The sequence below is a fragment of the Fundulus heteroclitus genome, chromosome 19 (assembly GCF_011125445.2).
Source record: "Fundulus heteroclitus isolate FHET01 chromosome 19, MU-UCD_Fhet_4.1, whole genome shotgun sequence".
Classification (NCBI taxonomy): Eukaryota; Metazoa; Chordata; class Actinopteri; order Cyprinodontiformes; family Fundulidae; genus Fundulus; species Fundulus heteroclitus.
This window is the reverse complement of record NC_046379.1, coordinates 13,045,714-13,061,844: the sequence shown is the minus strand read 5'-3', so window position 1 is coordinate 13,061,844 and position 16,131 is coordinate 13,045,714. Positions and strand designations below refer to the sequence as shown.

The following is a 16,131-nucleotide window of genomic DNA, read 5'->3' as shown; positions in this document are numbered from 1 at the left end:
GACTCCAGAGAGAGGTTACTAGAACATTTAACAGTTGACAAGTTACAGTAAATATATATATCCTGTACTATTTCCTTTTTGGATCTCTCCCCCCGTACGATTTATGGACTCATTTGTTGGGATTCCTTTGGTGATTATTTTTTATTTTTACAGACAACCTCTAGGATTCCCATGTCAATGGCACGATTAGAAATATATGATCAAGAATTATGCAGCATGTAGGATTAAACTGCTGCGATTTCTGAAGAAGGGATTATCATATTATACATAAGAAAACACATGCCAACATGGGTTTTATCTTAGGATAGGGAAAGACAGTCATAACATTAACATCACAGCCTATTAAAAACATTTTTTTTTTTTTTTACTTTTAAAACAAGTTTTTAAAAATGCAAAAAAAAGTGTTCCAAGCTAAATTAGTTTGGTTTAATACATTTAAGTAAACTAAAACAAAAAAATTAATAAGTGCAGTTTTTGTTTTTAAGGGTGTATCCTCAAACTTTGAGGTAACAATCAGAGGTCAGAGATCAGCAACGCTGCCACGAGACCTTTATGTAATGGTCACAATTAATCTGCATTTAGCCGCTCTAACGCTTTAATTAGACTGGAATTAGCTTAGTGACTCTCGCCAATTTTCACTTTCTTTTCTTCAACAGGAAGCTGCACGGATGCAGCAAACAAAACTGCTCGTCTCTTTACAGGTGAGCATAACACAAATTCCTTTTTCGTTGCTAGAATCACAGTTTAAAGTTTAAACTGTGCAAACTGACATTCGTTGTTCAAGCATCTGAAATGCCAACACACAACTTTAGTAGCATTCTGAGTTGGGTCTGTTTATGCAGACTTTCTTCTGAGTATATGAAAAATTAAAAACTGCTTTAGATTTCCAGGGATCAAACTTCTTGAACAAGAAAAGGCTGTTTTCACTTACCCTTCTTCTTTAAAACGGATGGAAAGCAGTTAAAATGTAAGCCAAAGTTACTAGTTGAAAGCACCACCATCGCTCCTTGTTTGGGATAAAAGTTATCAAATAATAAAATACATAAAAATTGTGTTGAAGGGGAAAGAGTCACCCTCAATAAACAGACTTTAGACCAACAGATGAAGGAACATCCCAAAAACATTCAGGGTTGTTTTGATGACGTTGTTGTTGTCAGTACACGTCCAATAGGAGAGAGAGAGAGTCCAGACACTAATCCTCAACAGCCTAATTCCTGACGCAACACTCCTCCTCCCATCTACAGTTAAACAGATTTCGTTGTTATTCCTCATCAGCGCACCCCCGATTGGTCAGCCAGGAAGCAAATGTTGCTGATGTTGACTACATAAGCATTACAGGAAAGGAGAAAAGCAGGACTTGGTAAAGATTAAAAGGTAAATAAGCATTGAGGGTGCTTGTTGTTGCTACTTTCACTTAAACGTTAACATATAACAGGTATAGCTCAATAAATTTGAATGGGGTTATTTATTCCATTAGCTCAATTCAAATTGTAAAATATATTAAGTAGATTCAATTACGCCCTGAATGATATATTTCAAGCTTTTTGTTGCTGTTAATTTGATGATTGTGGCTCACAACAAATTAACGTTCAATAATCAAATATTTAAATTTTTCAAAATACTAACAACAATTTGGGGATTTAAATTACATGTAAATGATGCAATCATCAAGATTCCCTGAAATAAATGCTTGAAATGTATGACTTTTGAGCATTTATTATTGTACGCTACCCAGTCAATGGTTTGGACACACCTTCTCATTAATTTTTTTATCACCACCTCTGGAAACTCCTTCAAGGCTTCATTTCAGGCGACAACCTCATCAAGTTCATTGAGAAAATGCCAATAATGTATAAAGCGGTGATAAAAGCAAAAGGGTGCTATGTTGAAGCTATTCTCGAAAACATGAAAGTTGTTTTGAGTTATTTTACATCTTTAATTTTGCTACATATCACTATACATCTACACTGTAGAAAGTAATAAAAAGACTGAATGACAAAGGTGTGTCCAAATTTTAATTGGCAGCATATAATGACTAACTTCTAGAATTTAATTACTAAAATAAATAAATTGTCATGATATTCTAATTATATACAAGATGTTTTATATATGTAATGTTTTGTAAAAGTTTATGTTTTTGTTGTGTGTGTTTTTTGCCAGGTCTCTTGAAAGAGAGATTGTTAATCTCAATGGTGACTTTCCTGGTTAAATAAATGTTTAATAAAAAATAAAAATAAATGAGAAACACCTGCCCACTGCATTGCTAAAAAATGTAATATTTCCTGACAAATCTCTTAACAGTTCTTTGAATTTCTTCTCCATCGAGCCCATACACAGCTAGAGCTCTGCAGTTTTGCCACAAGATGGAGTAAGTAACCTGAAGAAATCTAAATTTAAAGCAAGATTAAAAACATGTTTTCAAAAGAAGCCTGCAGCTCCAGAGAAACATTCATTCTCGTAAAAACAACAACAACAGAATGTTCTTTTTTTTTTTTTTTTTTTACTTTAACAAGCGTCATTCGGAGATTCCCCAAAATCGCTAGAATCTGTGTTTTGAGTACATCCTCCAATTCATCATTTGTTCATTCATCATCTGTAGATTTGAGACTCGTCTGCTGCGGTGAGCATGCAGCTTGTTCACTTCCTGGTGCGCTGAGCAGACATGACATGGAGGAATGTTCGACATCTGAGCAAATGGAAAACATTCCCATGGTTGTGAACCTAACAAATGAGTCAGACAAAAGCACTTCGCAGAGAAACGGACAAGTGGCGCAGGTACTTTAAGTCAAGAAAAACACAGCTCTCGTTTAACAGGACTGGCTGCTAAAAGCCTTTCTGTCCACATGTGTAAACAGAGAGCTGCTCAGCATGTACAGAGCTAAGAGTCGAGGAAAATCCCTATCTAGTTACCATGACAGGACACAGTGAACTGGAGACGCCTGCAGTGAAGGGTGGGGCAGGGCCGCTCGTCAACACGGGGCCCCACACTGTCACTCATCCTTCACTCTGTAATTGTGTCCATATTAATTACGCCATCTGTCACTACTGGATTGTGAGAAAGCTGGTGCTGATTATTTATGAACCCAATAAACGCGTGTTTACATTCTCAGATTTGGATTTTCAATCTAATGGATTTGACTGTGGGAGGGTTCCAGTGGGGCTTGAGACTTAAGCTGCCAAACATAGAAAAACAAGGAGAGGAAAAAAAAAAAAAAAGCAGCTCAATCGGGATTTATTTTTATGTAAATAAAATATTTCAGATGGGAACATAGCGAAATAACCAGACCTATTCTTTTAGTCTAAATAACACCAACATGACTGAATTTGGTGAAATAAGGGAATCAGCGGAAACAGATTAAAGAAGAAAAAACTAAAACTCCTTGAAGTAAATAACTAAATAAAATAAAACAAAATTCAAAAGAACATAATGGGAACTACCATGTTTTTATTAATTTAGTTGTAAAATATTTAGGCTTTTCCATCTGGGGCCTCTTCAGAAAGCTTGCAAAGGGGGTGGCCAGATGCCACGCATTTATAATCTTATACATAGACCAACAACCACAACAGAATTTCAGAAGTTTTAGTGTGCTGTTGTCCTACTTTGGCTGCTGAAGTGCTAAACCAGAATTAAATTAGGGACATAAAAATATACTGTGAAAAACAATAAATGACATTTCTTTTTAAAAATCTGTAATCGGCCTTAATTGGTTTGTTGCTCTGGCAGTTTGTTCAGTTCATTTTTCAATTTTATTTATATAGCGCCAATTCATGAAAAGTCATTTCAAGGCATCAAGGCGTCATCTTCAAAGTCAAATTCAATCAGATTATACAGATTGGATCAGATTACACAGATTGGTCAAAAAAGATTCCCTATCTAAGGAAACCCAGTAGATTGCATCAAGTCTTGACAAGCAGCATTCACTCCTCTTGGAGAAGCGTAGAGGGAGAGTCGTCTGCATTGTACATGGCTTTGCAGCAATCCCTCATACTGAGCAAGCATGAAGCAACAGTGGAAAAGAAAACTCCCCTTTAACAGGGAGGAAAAACCACCAGTCATCTGCCTCGACTCACTGGGGGTTAGAGAAAACAGAGCAGAGACACAACAAGAGAGACAAACAAGCACACATTGATCCAGGAATCTGTTCTACGTCATATGGTAAGGGTTCAGGGTTGTCCTCCAGCTGGAAGATGAGCCTCCACCCAGTATCACATCTTCTGCAGCCTCTATCAGCTTTTCCTACAGGATTGCCTCGTATTTAGATCCATGTCTTCCCAGCAACTCTGACCAGATTCTCACAGCAGCATGCTGCCACTATTATTGTTCACAATAGGGTGGGTCTGTTGAGGGTTAGCTTTATACAACATAGAGATTTGCATGTAAATCAGAAAGTTCCTTTTTGTCTAATCTGATCAGAGCACCTTGGTGTAAATGTTTGCTCTTTCTTCTACAATGTTTGTGCAAAACTCAAAAGGAAATTCTTATGACATAAAGACAAATTTGTAAAGAGCGTGATCAATACATGCACTTTACAACTTGAGCTGCGAATCTCTGCAGATGATTTAGCGTCACCATGAACCTCTTGATTGGTTCTCTGATAAAGTAGTTCCTTCCTTTAGGAAGGAGGCCACTTCTTTGTAGGTTTATTGCTAATGTTGTGATTTTCCAACGATGGGTTGTACAGTGCACTGAGAGATGTTCAGAGCTCATTATCCTTGATCTGTCTCTTACTTTCCTTGGTCTTCATGATGTTGATTCACAGTTCTCTAAAATCCTTTGAGACCCTCATGGAGCGCCTGTATTGATACTGAGATTAAATAACATGCAGGTGGGCTGGTTTTACCGATTAGGTGACTTTTGCTGAGAATAGAATGTACTGGATTTTGTTTAGGGGCATCATTGTAAAGGTGGCTAAATAAAAACGCATGTCACATTTTGAAATGATCAAAATGCAATAGCTAAAGTGCACGTAATATACTACGTTAAAAATGGATTCTTTAAGATTAGTTAAATTTCTCATGACGATATGTTACTGCAGAAGTAACCCTTCCTGTGCCTAAAGGTTTTGCTGATGTTACGCCGGAGTCTTCTACAAAGGGCGGACATGATGGCCAATCGCAAAATCCTGGAAAGACGACCAAACGCAGGCAGTCCTCTTCCCAACAGACCGAATCACAGGTTTACAGTTTGCTTTGCAGCAGACAAACTGGTATTGATGTGGGAATGAAGCAAAGTCTCACACATACACACACCTCCGGTCTCTGCCCTAACTTGCCCTTTTACCCTGTTTTGCAAAGTCAGGAAGACAACCATACAGAGATCTTCTTTGCAGCTCTCAGGGTGACACCTGCCAGGTGTTTAAGCCTCAATAATCAGTGCAAACCTAACTAAAGGCTCTGATCACTGTGGGAAAGGACAGAAGGCTTGTTGTTTTTGTAATCAAATTTCGCTAGACATGCGTTTAAATGCATCCGGGTCAACCCTTGGCCTGCTCTATCGACTCCTTTCATGGTTTTCGCTAAATTAAATATAAAAGTCCCAGCTGGACGAAAACATCAAGAGTGCTGTGAAACGTATTGGGATCCAGGTAACAGATCTACCTGCGGCATGTGGCATGTAGTCACCTTTCATGATCGGCGTCAGACAACGTAATTGATTCACCAGGAAATCCGTATGTCTCAAATTCCTCTCAACATAAACAGTATCCACGATGATCTCCAAGCACGCGTCGTGTTGGAAGTGGTCTCTTCCCATGACAGTCTGTCCTAAAGCTCCCAGTGAGGAGGAGCAAACTTATTCCTTCCTAATGTTAAAATAGCAAAATCTGGCATAATTTGTTCCTGAAAAAACAAATTAAATTCCATTAGAAAATAGTGAGCAGAACAGAAAATATTCAGACTTGCTGGTGCCTGTTTAACGTCAGACGCTGTTTGCCAAAAGTTTCTACTATATGTGACGACAGACAATAAAACAGTGTTATAAGTAACACTCAGATTACCTCCTCAAGGGGTGTTTGCCTCTGCTAGCCAGGCAACCCAAGTCTGTCCAGACTCATTCAATACATGCATTGAAGAGTTAAAAACTTTCCACAAAGCTGTTAAATACTAGATGGTTACTGAAGGGCGCATATATGAAGCTGCTTTAACAATAATATAATGGTTTTTAAATTTGGGTGCCTGTACACAAGTAATTAAACAAGGCTACCTAACTTTTTATTTATATTTATGAAGGCAGTGAATGTATGATAACTTACATTTTAGGCAAGAAGCCGTAAATTTTTTTATGAACAATTTATGATCAGTTTTAAGCAAAATTCCAAATATGGTCAGTGTCATTTGGGTTTTGAAATAGACTGCTGCTGCCCATCTATGGTACACTTAAGCAAGTTTATATTATATTATATATATATATATATATATATATATATATTATAATATATATAGATATATATATATATATATATATATATATATAGATATATATATATATATATCTATATCTATATATTATATATATATATATATCTATCTATATTATATATATATATATATCTCTATATCTATATATATATATATATATATCTAAAGTAAGTAAAGTAATGCAAAAAAACATAAGTAAAAGAAACATTTCTGAAATAGTGGAGGACTTATAATGGTTTGGGCCTGCAACGGCACATCCTGGGCTAGACGGTCTGACATCAAGCAGAACAAAGATAAAGGTCTAAAACCTGAATCTGGCTCAAGGGTGGCGTCTTTAAATGACCATCTTAACACCTCCTAAAGTAATTACAAAACCTTTTTCTTTAATGCTTGACATTTTTCACAAAAAGTTTGACCAAACTCAGCTTATTTTTAACACAACTGATAAGGAAATAAAATTATATTTATGATGTAAATCATTTTAAATTGCATCCATCCATTCATTGTGTAGACCTGCTCACCCGTGCAGGGCCGCGGGTGCCTGTCTCCAGGCGGGGAACACCCTGGACAGGTCGCCAATTTATCAACGCGACAAAGAGACGCACAGGACAAACAACCATGCACGCACACACTCGTGTAGGGGCGATTTAGAGAGACCAATCAACCTGACAGTCATGTTTTTGGACCGTGAGAGGAAGCTGGAGTACCCAGAGAGAACTCACATATGTACAAGGAGAAAATGCAAACTCCATGCAAAAAAAAACCCAGGCTGGGAGTTGAACCCAGAACCTTCTTGCTGAAAGGCAAAAGGCTAAGTCAGTGGTTTACAGGTAGAGAGCTCAAGGTACAACGGTCTGCATGTTTTAGATCAGGTGTGTCCAAAATGCGGCCAGGGGGCCATTTGCCCCCCCCCAACTGCATTTCAAGAATGGTGGCTGATGCAGATAGAAACCATAATTTTTAATTTATTACAAATTTATTACAGTTAAAATTAATGAAGTTAAAATCATCACTTTAAATATTGAATTGAAAGTTTGGTACATCACACACAAGATAAAAAAAAATCCCTTTTTTCTTGGTCATGTTATTTATTTTTATTCGCTTTCTGTCCCTCGAGTGCTTTTGAGTCGACAATTTCGGCCCACGAGCTAAAAAGTTTGGACACCCCTGTTTTAGATGTTCCCTTAGTTCAACGGACCTGTTTTAAATACGTGTTTTACTACCAGGACTCTGCAGAACCTAATGATGTCATCAGAAGGTAATTCAGCTTTTAAATAAATTTTGTTGGAGCCGGGACACATCTAACACATGCAGGCCAGCAACCATGGAGGAATAGATTCTGACAACAGAGTTGAGAGCGATTGGACCTCAGACAAGAAGCATAATGCGACTTATTTTTTGAAAGCTCCAGTTTGTATTGAGTTAAACTGAATATGTTGCTCTAATACATAAACGCATCCATTCAGCACCCTCTATATTTACTGGCACCTATGGGAAAGATGTATAAAAAGCACAAAATCATTTATTTATTAATTGCCGATGCAAAATCTCACACTGAAACATCTGCGGCAGTTCTTTACCAGACGCTGCCCAAACGGTAGCTATAGTCAAAAGTATTCACATGTATTATTCAAGATGAAGTATAGATACTACGGTTTAAGTATCAAGGCAAACGTTTTACTCAAGTATAAAAGTACCAGCTTAAAAATTATTTAAAGCATTAAAGTAATTTAAGTAAAGCAGAATCCACTACGGACAAAAACTTAGACTTCCTGCACCACAGGGGGCTATAATGCACTTATTTTTCTACGTTGTGTTCTTAAGCTTTTGTCGGGGCGTTTTGGCAAACAACTCGGTTCAAAATCACTCTGTTCGGGAAGCGCTATTTATCTGAATTTTTATTCTTTTTTTTTTTTTAACAAGCCAGAATGAAAGAAAGCTGAAATAAAATAGAAGTAATGAGACTATTTTCAAAATGTATGGGATAGAGAGTACAGATAATTGCATAAAAATGTAAGCAGCAGAAGTAAGAAGTAGGCTAAAATATTATTACTGCACTAAAGTATAAATAACCAAAATTTCTACTTAAGTCAGGTAACAAAGTATTTTTACTTAGTTACTTGACACGTCTGGCTATGGGCAGCTTAGGAAAACTTTTTTTGTAGCCATTTCAAAGATCAACCCTTTCTTCAATAGAATCTTCTCTTGTTTTTTTCTCATTTTAAGAAGTGGCTAGGAAAATATGGGCCCCACGTTTATACCCTAGTGAAACCTGTAGTCATAGAACAATAAAAACGTAATAAACGCTGCTGGGGGGGGGAAAAAAACTCCATACATTTAAAATTTCTAACATTTATTTTTGCATGAATTGCAAGGAAGTGGCACTAATTTTAGCCCCAGCTATTTTGCTAAAACTGTATGCAATAATACTAAACACTGTGCGGAGCTTTACTCAACTTTGTTACACCAGTGAGGTGAAGCCGACAAAGTTCATTAACAAGACTATCAGAAGTCTATTGTTCCAAAACTGAATAACCTAACCACAAGTGTTGTGAATGGTGGCTTGCGAAACTTACTAAACGAGGCACATACTTATCAACGTCCAAGCAGAACTGCTAAGTGTTGGCAAACATTTTCCTTTCACCGACCATAACCTGTGCAGCTGAAGCAAAGCCACAGTCTCATATCTGCAGATCTTGACAATGAAACAATGTTATGATTTCATAAATGATCCCGATTGCTTTTGGCTGTTTTTCACGTCCATTAACAATGAAACCATGCATTAACACAACAAAGACAGAAGGGAACGTGATGCAATGAAACCCTGGTGGAACGTTTAGTGGAAGTTTAGATGAGTAGCTGCAACTTTTGGCAAACTTCATTATCTAAAGTGACCTAAATACGATTGCGTCTCACATATGGGTGTGGTCACTCTTCAGCTATTGTTAGAAAATCCTACAAAACGGTCTGAAAATCAAGTTGTTGTTGTGAAGCAATTGCACAACTGTTTACTTAACACATAATCAAAGCCATACATTTTCAGAGTGTCCACATCATCCTGTTTTTTTAGAGTTTTCCTTTGCCCATTTCAGCTTTTTTCCACCCAACATGATTCCTCAGACATTAAATCCTATGGTGCTAATGACTGAAAAAAAAACACTTCTGATTTATTAAGGTATAGCCTTTAAAATTGTATTTTGGTACATTAAAACCAAGTAATTAAATAACGACAGTTTAAGAAAGAGGCAGTTGATTACTTCCCGCCATGAAACACAGAGAGAGAGAGAGAGAGCGAAACTATTACCAGTCAGTTTTCTTAAACCTGTTCTTCTGCTCTTCTTTGTTATTGTGCCATGTGGAGCAACAAAGTGCTTTTTGCTTTTGTTCTTTTTGTCTCTTCTTTGAAGCAATACAGTATTTCAATCTCCACTTATCTTTACTTGCTTTTTCTCATGGGATAGAGTGATTCCTCTGCATACGGTTTGCATACAAAATTTACAGAAGAGGTTATGCAGCTGCAGCAGGAAATCCAAGTGACCCGGTTACAACTGGTCAGGATCTAACCGTTTTTAAAAGGGGAACGATTACCATTTCATTCAGTTTTCCAACTCATGTTAAATCCTCATTAGACCCTTTAACTGAAGACAAAATTTGTTTAGATAAAATGCTACATTGGGGCTTTTTCCTACATTTAATTTGCTTCAGAGGTAAAGTGTGGATCTGCAGGGGACACCACACCCACTTTGAGCATGTTTTCTTCACAAGTCAGAAAACCAGTGAGATTTGCTAATTGGTGAGAACTGATACTTTATTTTATTTAATCAATGTTGCATTAAGAATCTTTATCTCTTCTGCCAGGGAGTCCAGGTCAAGAAGTTTCATACATAAATTAATCGAAAACACAAAAGTAACAGAAACATGGCATCACTTTACACAAAATACTCAAACCCAAACCTTTAACTTAGTTAACACAAGTACAATTTTCTATTAAAACAGTCTTTAACGGTTCTTTAAAATTACTTGAAGGTAATGAAGTTTAAAATGTCCTGGAGGACATGGGGAGGAAGTGTTTGGAAAGCAGATTTCCTAATTCTGTATATGATCCAAGACTCTTTGTAGAATACAGAGTTTTATACACTGAAATAATAGTTTTTCATGACATTAACAATATTAATTTCAACAATCAAATTTTAATTAAGTTTGACTAAAGTACTTTGAAAAAAGTAAAATTCTCTGGAGAGAGCCTACTGCCTACTTGGAAAGATGATGCCACTGTATGCAGACTTTATCGTGTCTTGTGCTAGCAATAAAGGACAATCACATTGTATTTCTCTCAATTTTATCCCTTAAACCTTCTAGGAGAATCCTAACAAACAGAAGGGTCTACAACACTATGTGTCCGTCTGGTTTAATCAGATTAAATCCATCAGAAGCACTAATAAGGAGTTCATTCCTGCAACCCTCGTCATGCTTTTTTTGTGCGAGGCAGCCACATTGGAAACTCGGGGCTGCTAAGCACCTGCTTGATTCTCCAGTCAGACATCAAACTTCAGGTGGTATTCCTGTAATATTTCCAACCACCAGAAAATCTTTAAGTGAGAAGAGACTACAACATTTAAAGAAGGCGTGTTCTTGAGGGTCCAGCCCTCAACAACTACTAGCCTGTAGCTTTTAGAGGCATCTATTCTGCAAAACAACTGAATCAAATGAATGACTTATTACCAGGCCTCTGCAGAGCTGAATGGCATGCTGATGAGGTACTTATTCCATTTATTAATTCAGGTGTGTTGGAGAAGGTATGCTAAATAGTCAGGCTGACAGAGAGGAACCACAGACGACGGTGTGCTGGGAGACGGAGGCTGGACAGCTACTACATGGCTTTTTCCTGCTAATGTTCACCCATTTTATTACTTAGATTTTTTTTTTTTTTTTTTTACAGCTACAACTACACTCACAGTAATGTAGAACACATAAGATAACACTGTGTTTTTTGTTTTTTAACCAGTTCAATTCAAACAACTCTGAATACATCTGTACATACCAGCAGGCTGAGGGGTAACATCCTTTCTACCCAGATGAAAACCCAATGGGTCTTCTGCTAAACCTATATTGTGATGTTGTGGTGCACATCTGAGTTAGGTAGAGGATACTGCCACCGCGGTACAAAAAAAAACTGGCACCGGTCAGTCCAAGTATGGCGACAACGGAGACTAAACGAAGACCAAAGGAAGACACTCCTCCATTGAAATCCTCTGGGCAAAAGAAAAGAAAACCCAATGTACTTGATACTAGTTTCTCTTTACTTCCCTAAATGTGTTTCTATGAAAATACTTCGGCTTTCAAAAACAGGAAGTACATTGACTGTGGGTTGTAGTTCTAACCATAAGATGATCCAACACAACTCATTTGTTTGATCATTTAAATTGGAACAACAAAAAGCTTGTATGAACCAGATCCAAATACCACCCATCAGCATAAAAAGACATGGCTGGATCACTTTAGCCTGATTTACAGACACATGTACACCAGGATATTAATTTTCTGTTCAGATGTTCAAGTCTTTCCAACATAAGTGAGAACATAGGTCAAAACTGACTATTTCCTGTTGCATTGCAGCTACATCTTTCAATGATAAAGATGGAATCAGTCATTTTTGTCTCTCAATCAGGGTAAACTCAAAGTTTGTTTTATGCTCTTCCCCTAGAAAAAGATAACATTTAGTTTCATTGTGTTCTACCTTCTCAACTATCTCAAATCTGTAAGCCTCAGTATAGAATGAAATAAAATAAAATAGGTAAAAGTTAGCCTTAAATGCAGCCTAACAGGACCTTATATGAACTTTGATCTAGAGATTAACTGGTGACTGAAATAGTAAGATGGAAAACTGTCAGAAAAATCAAAGATCTAATAATTTTCTGATCAGTGAATGTACTATATCCAAGTCCTCCCAGGTTCAGTAATAAAACTCTTCATTATTGGTGTTGCTACTTAAAGAAGACAAAAAGTTATCCATGTTCAGCATAAATGAGGTGCTGTATCTGTAGTACAGAGATGCAAGAACATAAGGAGACTGTTTTTGCCGTGTGGTGAAGTCTGCAGTCGATGAGGCTGAGAGAGTGAAAGAGAACAAGAATTTCAACAGATAACAGGAAGGCTGAAGGAAGTATAGTTGCTTTGCATTATCCCTGCTGAGCTTTCATCTTCTTTTATTGAACATGCTGGATTTGGAAAGGCTCCTTCGAGATTTCTCCAATTAGGGATTTACAGACTTCTGTTTTAATATCACTAACTGTGCTAATCACTGAAATAAGAAATTTTGAATGTAAATCCCTTAAGTCAAATTTATTTGTATAGCACAGTTCAGCAACAAGGCCGTTCAAAATGCTTTACATAATAAAAACATAGAAATATCAAACACATTGAAGCGGTCACCGGTTGTGAGACCAGTAATAAACAATAAATTGCATCGCGTGAAAAACATCAATACACACCAAATAAGTTGGTTCCTGTTATCACGGGTCAGAGGCAACTCTAAACAGGTGGGTTTTCAGTGTTTTGGTAGGTTTGCAGTTTACTGGAAGTTTCTTCCAGATTTGTGGAGCATAGAAGCTGAATGTTGCTTCTCCATGTTTGGTTCTGGTTCTGGATGTGCAGAGTAGACCAGAACCAGAAGATCTAAATGGTCTGGAGGGTTGGTACAGCAGCAACAGGTCTTTAATGTATATTGGTGCTAAGCCTATTCAGTGATTTATAAACTAATAGAAGTAGTTTAAAGTCTATTCTCTGAGCTACAGGGATACAGTGTGAGGACTTTAGAACTGGGGTGATGTTCTCTACTTCCTGGTTTTAGTGAGAACATGAGCAGCAGTGTTCTGGATCAGCTGCAGTTGTCTTCTTAGTCTTGTTTCAAAATGGTAAACTAACAATGTGAGACGTCGCTCTGCTCCCCATATAAATAATCTATGATAGGATTTTCTTTTCATTAAATGCTGTTCTTTCACCTTGTATTATGGCTCTTAAAGACACATTAGAATTAAAATTAATATCTCAGATCAAAGTTTTACAAAGAAAAAAAAAAAGATCAGAGATTAGCCAAAAAAAAAATCTGATCCAGGCAACTCTAATTTGATCTGAATTTCAATCTACAAAAAAGTCCTAAACATGTCTAAAAACAAATGATTAGTTGTTTTTAGACATGTTTAAAGACTCCGAGTTACACTTCTGGGAAGAAGAGTCTCCTGCTAAATCCTCAAAAAAAAAAAAAAAAAAAAGGAAATCAAATTAGCTGGTTCAAAAGCCTCGTTCCAGGCATCTGAACTGTACACCAACTCTAACACAAAGGGCTCCATTTCTCAGTCTTCCTCAAAGTAATATCTAAAAGATCAGGAATGTGAGGAATCTTTGAGGGAGTGTTTCGAGCAAACAGGTGGCCTTTGGAGCATATCTGGTTAGGGCTGTATGACCTAGTCAGTCGTTAACCTGGGTGTTTTTTATTAAACTGGGAGAAATTCTTCTAGTAGCTGGTGATGAAGGACCGAAGGAGAGATTCCTGTTCTCTAGTTTGACATGAGCTTGAGTCAAATGACAGTATGACATGTAAATTATCCAAAGAACTAAAACTCATATGAACAAACACAGTAATATAATGAATTTGAAAAACCTGTCAAGACAGTTAATTTTGGCTGTTTGTCCGAAGGCGCAACGTGCCTTATCGTCAGATAAGACGAAACAGAATTAATGGTTTAACAACACCAACAGGTTTAGGAGGTCAGGGTTTATGCCTGCTTCTGTTCGGTTTCTCTGATTGGATAAACCGCATGGATGGTGTTTACAAAAAAAGGCTCCAACGTAGGAGGAAAGGGTAAGATAAGCCTACAAAGGGTTCGGATGTTACAGCTAACAAGGAATCCAGGTCAACCTGCGTGATCATGTCCAAGAGAAAACGAAAACAAAGTCTCTGATCTGTTGTCATCGGTTTGCTCGGTCTGTAATTAGAAGTGAACCGATAGGAATCTTTCTACAACTGATGGAAAAATCAGGAAAGCGGATAGCCGATTTTTCAGGCTGATTTTTTTTTTTTTGTTGTTGTTGTTTATTCGGCCTGATTGCACTGTCCTGGGCATCTTGAGCACCAGCTGGTATTCTGAAGCAATCTATAATGAAGCAGAAACATCTTTTCCAGCGTAACCGCCGCAGATCTGCTGGTGGAGACATACGTCATGTTTACGTATCCAACTGTCTGACAAACAGCCTCTGAAGAAGAGCGATTTCCCTAGAAAGACGATAACATCAGAGCTACTTGACCTTCTGCTGGTTGGCTCTTGTTGCTCACTAAGCTAAAGCTGACTTGAAGGCTTGCTGCCTGACAATTTTGTGAATATTTTCTCATAAAAAAAATAAAATAAAAATCTACTGACGTACAGCACCCCCGATAAAGATTTGTAAGGAAAATTATGCAAATTAATCTTTAATTGTGGCATTATTTCAAAATGAAAGCCTTGCTGCAGCATTGGAGATTTACCTTTACTTGCTTTACTTGTTTGTCTGAGCTCAGGCTGTTTTAAACGCTTTGATCAACGTAGACATGCGCCGGTTCAGGAAAGCAGCGACTTTTTTTGTAGCCACTTTCTAAATTATGAAGATCAACAAGCATCTAACTAAAGTAGCATGTTCATTTCAGTATATTCTGCTTTTTTCCCCTGAAGAAACAGAAAACTTAAAAAGTACAGTTTTAAAAATGATTCAGTTACATGTACACTGTAGGAATTATTTAGTCGGTACCAATGATTGTGGCCCTAAGTAAATGTTGAATTTTTCTAAACTTTACAGAGTGAGATTAAGCTACAGCAATAGAACCAAATTTATGTCCAGCTTTTGTGGAGGGCAACGTAAACTCTATTACTAAGCTACAGAATTAGGTGTGTGCCTGTTTTCATGGCAGAAAAACACAAAATTGCTTACAAAGTTGTTGTTTTTTATTAAAATCTACTGGGATTAAAAGAACACAACTAGAGAAAACAAAAAAATAAGAATTAAAAACAAGTGGTGTACATGATTTCTGTTAGTTGTTTTTTTAAGAATTTGCCTGATTCCTCTCAAAGTCATAACATCAACACATTTCATCACTACAAAGTTAAAGCTGCAAATCCCATCTTTACATCCCGGTTTCCCAATATGTCCACATACCATTTTGGAGCCTTTAAGTACCATTGTTACAGCTTCATGAAAAACAGTTGCAGCTGACAGGTAAGCAAACCCAGAAACCCCCTTGTGCCTCCCCCTTCGTAACAACCCTGGCTTTTAATTAACTGGCACTTTGCCTGCCATACCAGGCTTTTAGTGATCAGGAGGCCTCAGCTGGAGGGACTCACTTTTCAGGGCAAACGTTCCTCTAAAACACAACTTAAAATGAGTGTATCAGTTTAAAGGATTGTGACCTCTATCCTGAGAGGGAGCTAGCCTCTAAAACTGACCTTGGCAAAAAGAAAAAAAAAAAAAACCTTATCTCTCCTCAAAGTTTGCTTTGTCAAACAAAACTTTGTTTTACCAGAAAAAAAAAAACTGTGCAAAAGTTCTGTAACTCAGGCCACAAATGTATGTTTTAGCCGGCTTTGACGTCAGTGTATTCCATGTCAAAGGAGACGACTAAACAAAAAAAGGTGGGAGGGAAAAAAAAACTGTCTACATATTTTTCCTGTGCTGTAGGTTTCATTT

General features: G+C 37.2%; 1 protein-coding gene across 1 annotated transcript in view; it reads right to left on the bottom strand.

Annotated features, from left to right (window-relative positions):
• si:dkey-157l19.2 (uncharacterized protein KIAA1522 homolog) overlaps positions 1–16,131 on the bottom strand; it is a 41,330-nt gene that overhangs the window by 8,764 nt on the left and 16,435 nt on the right.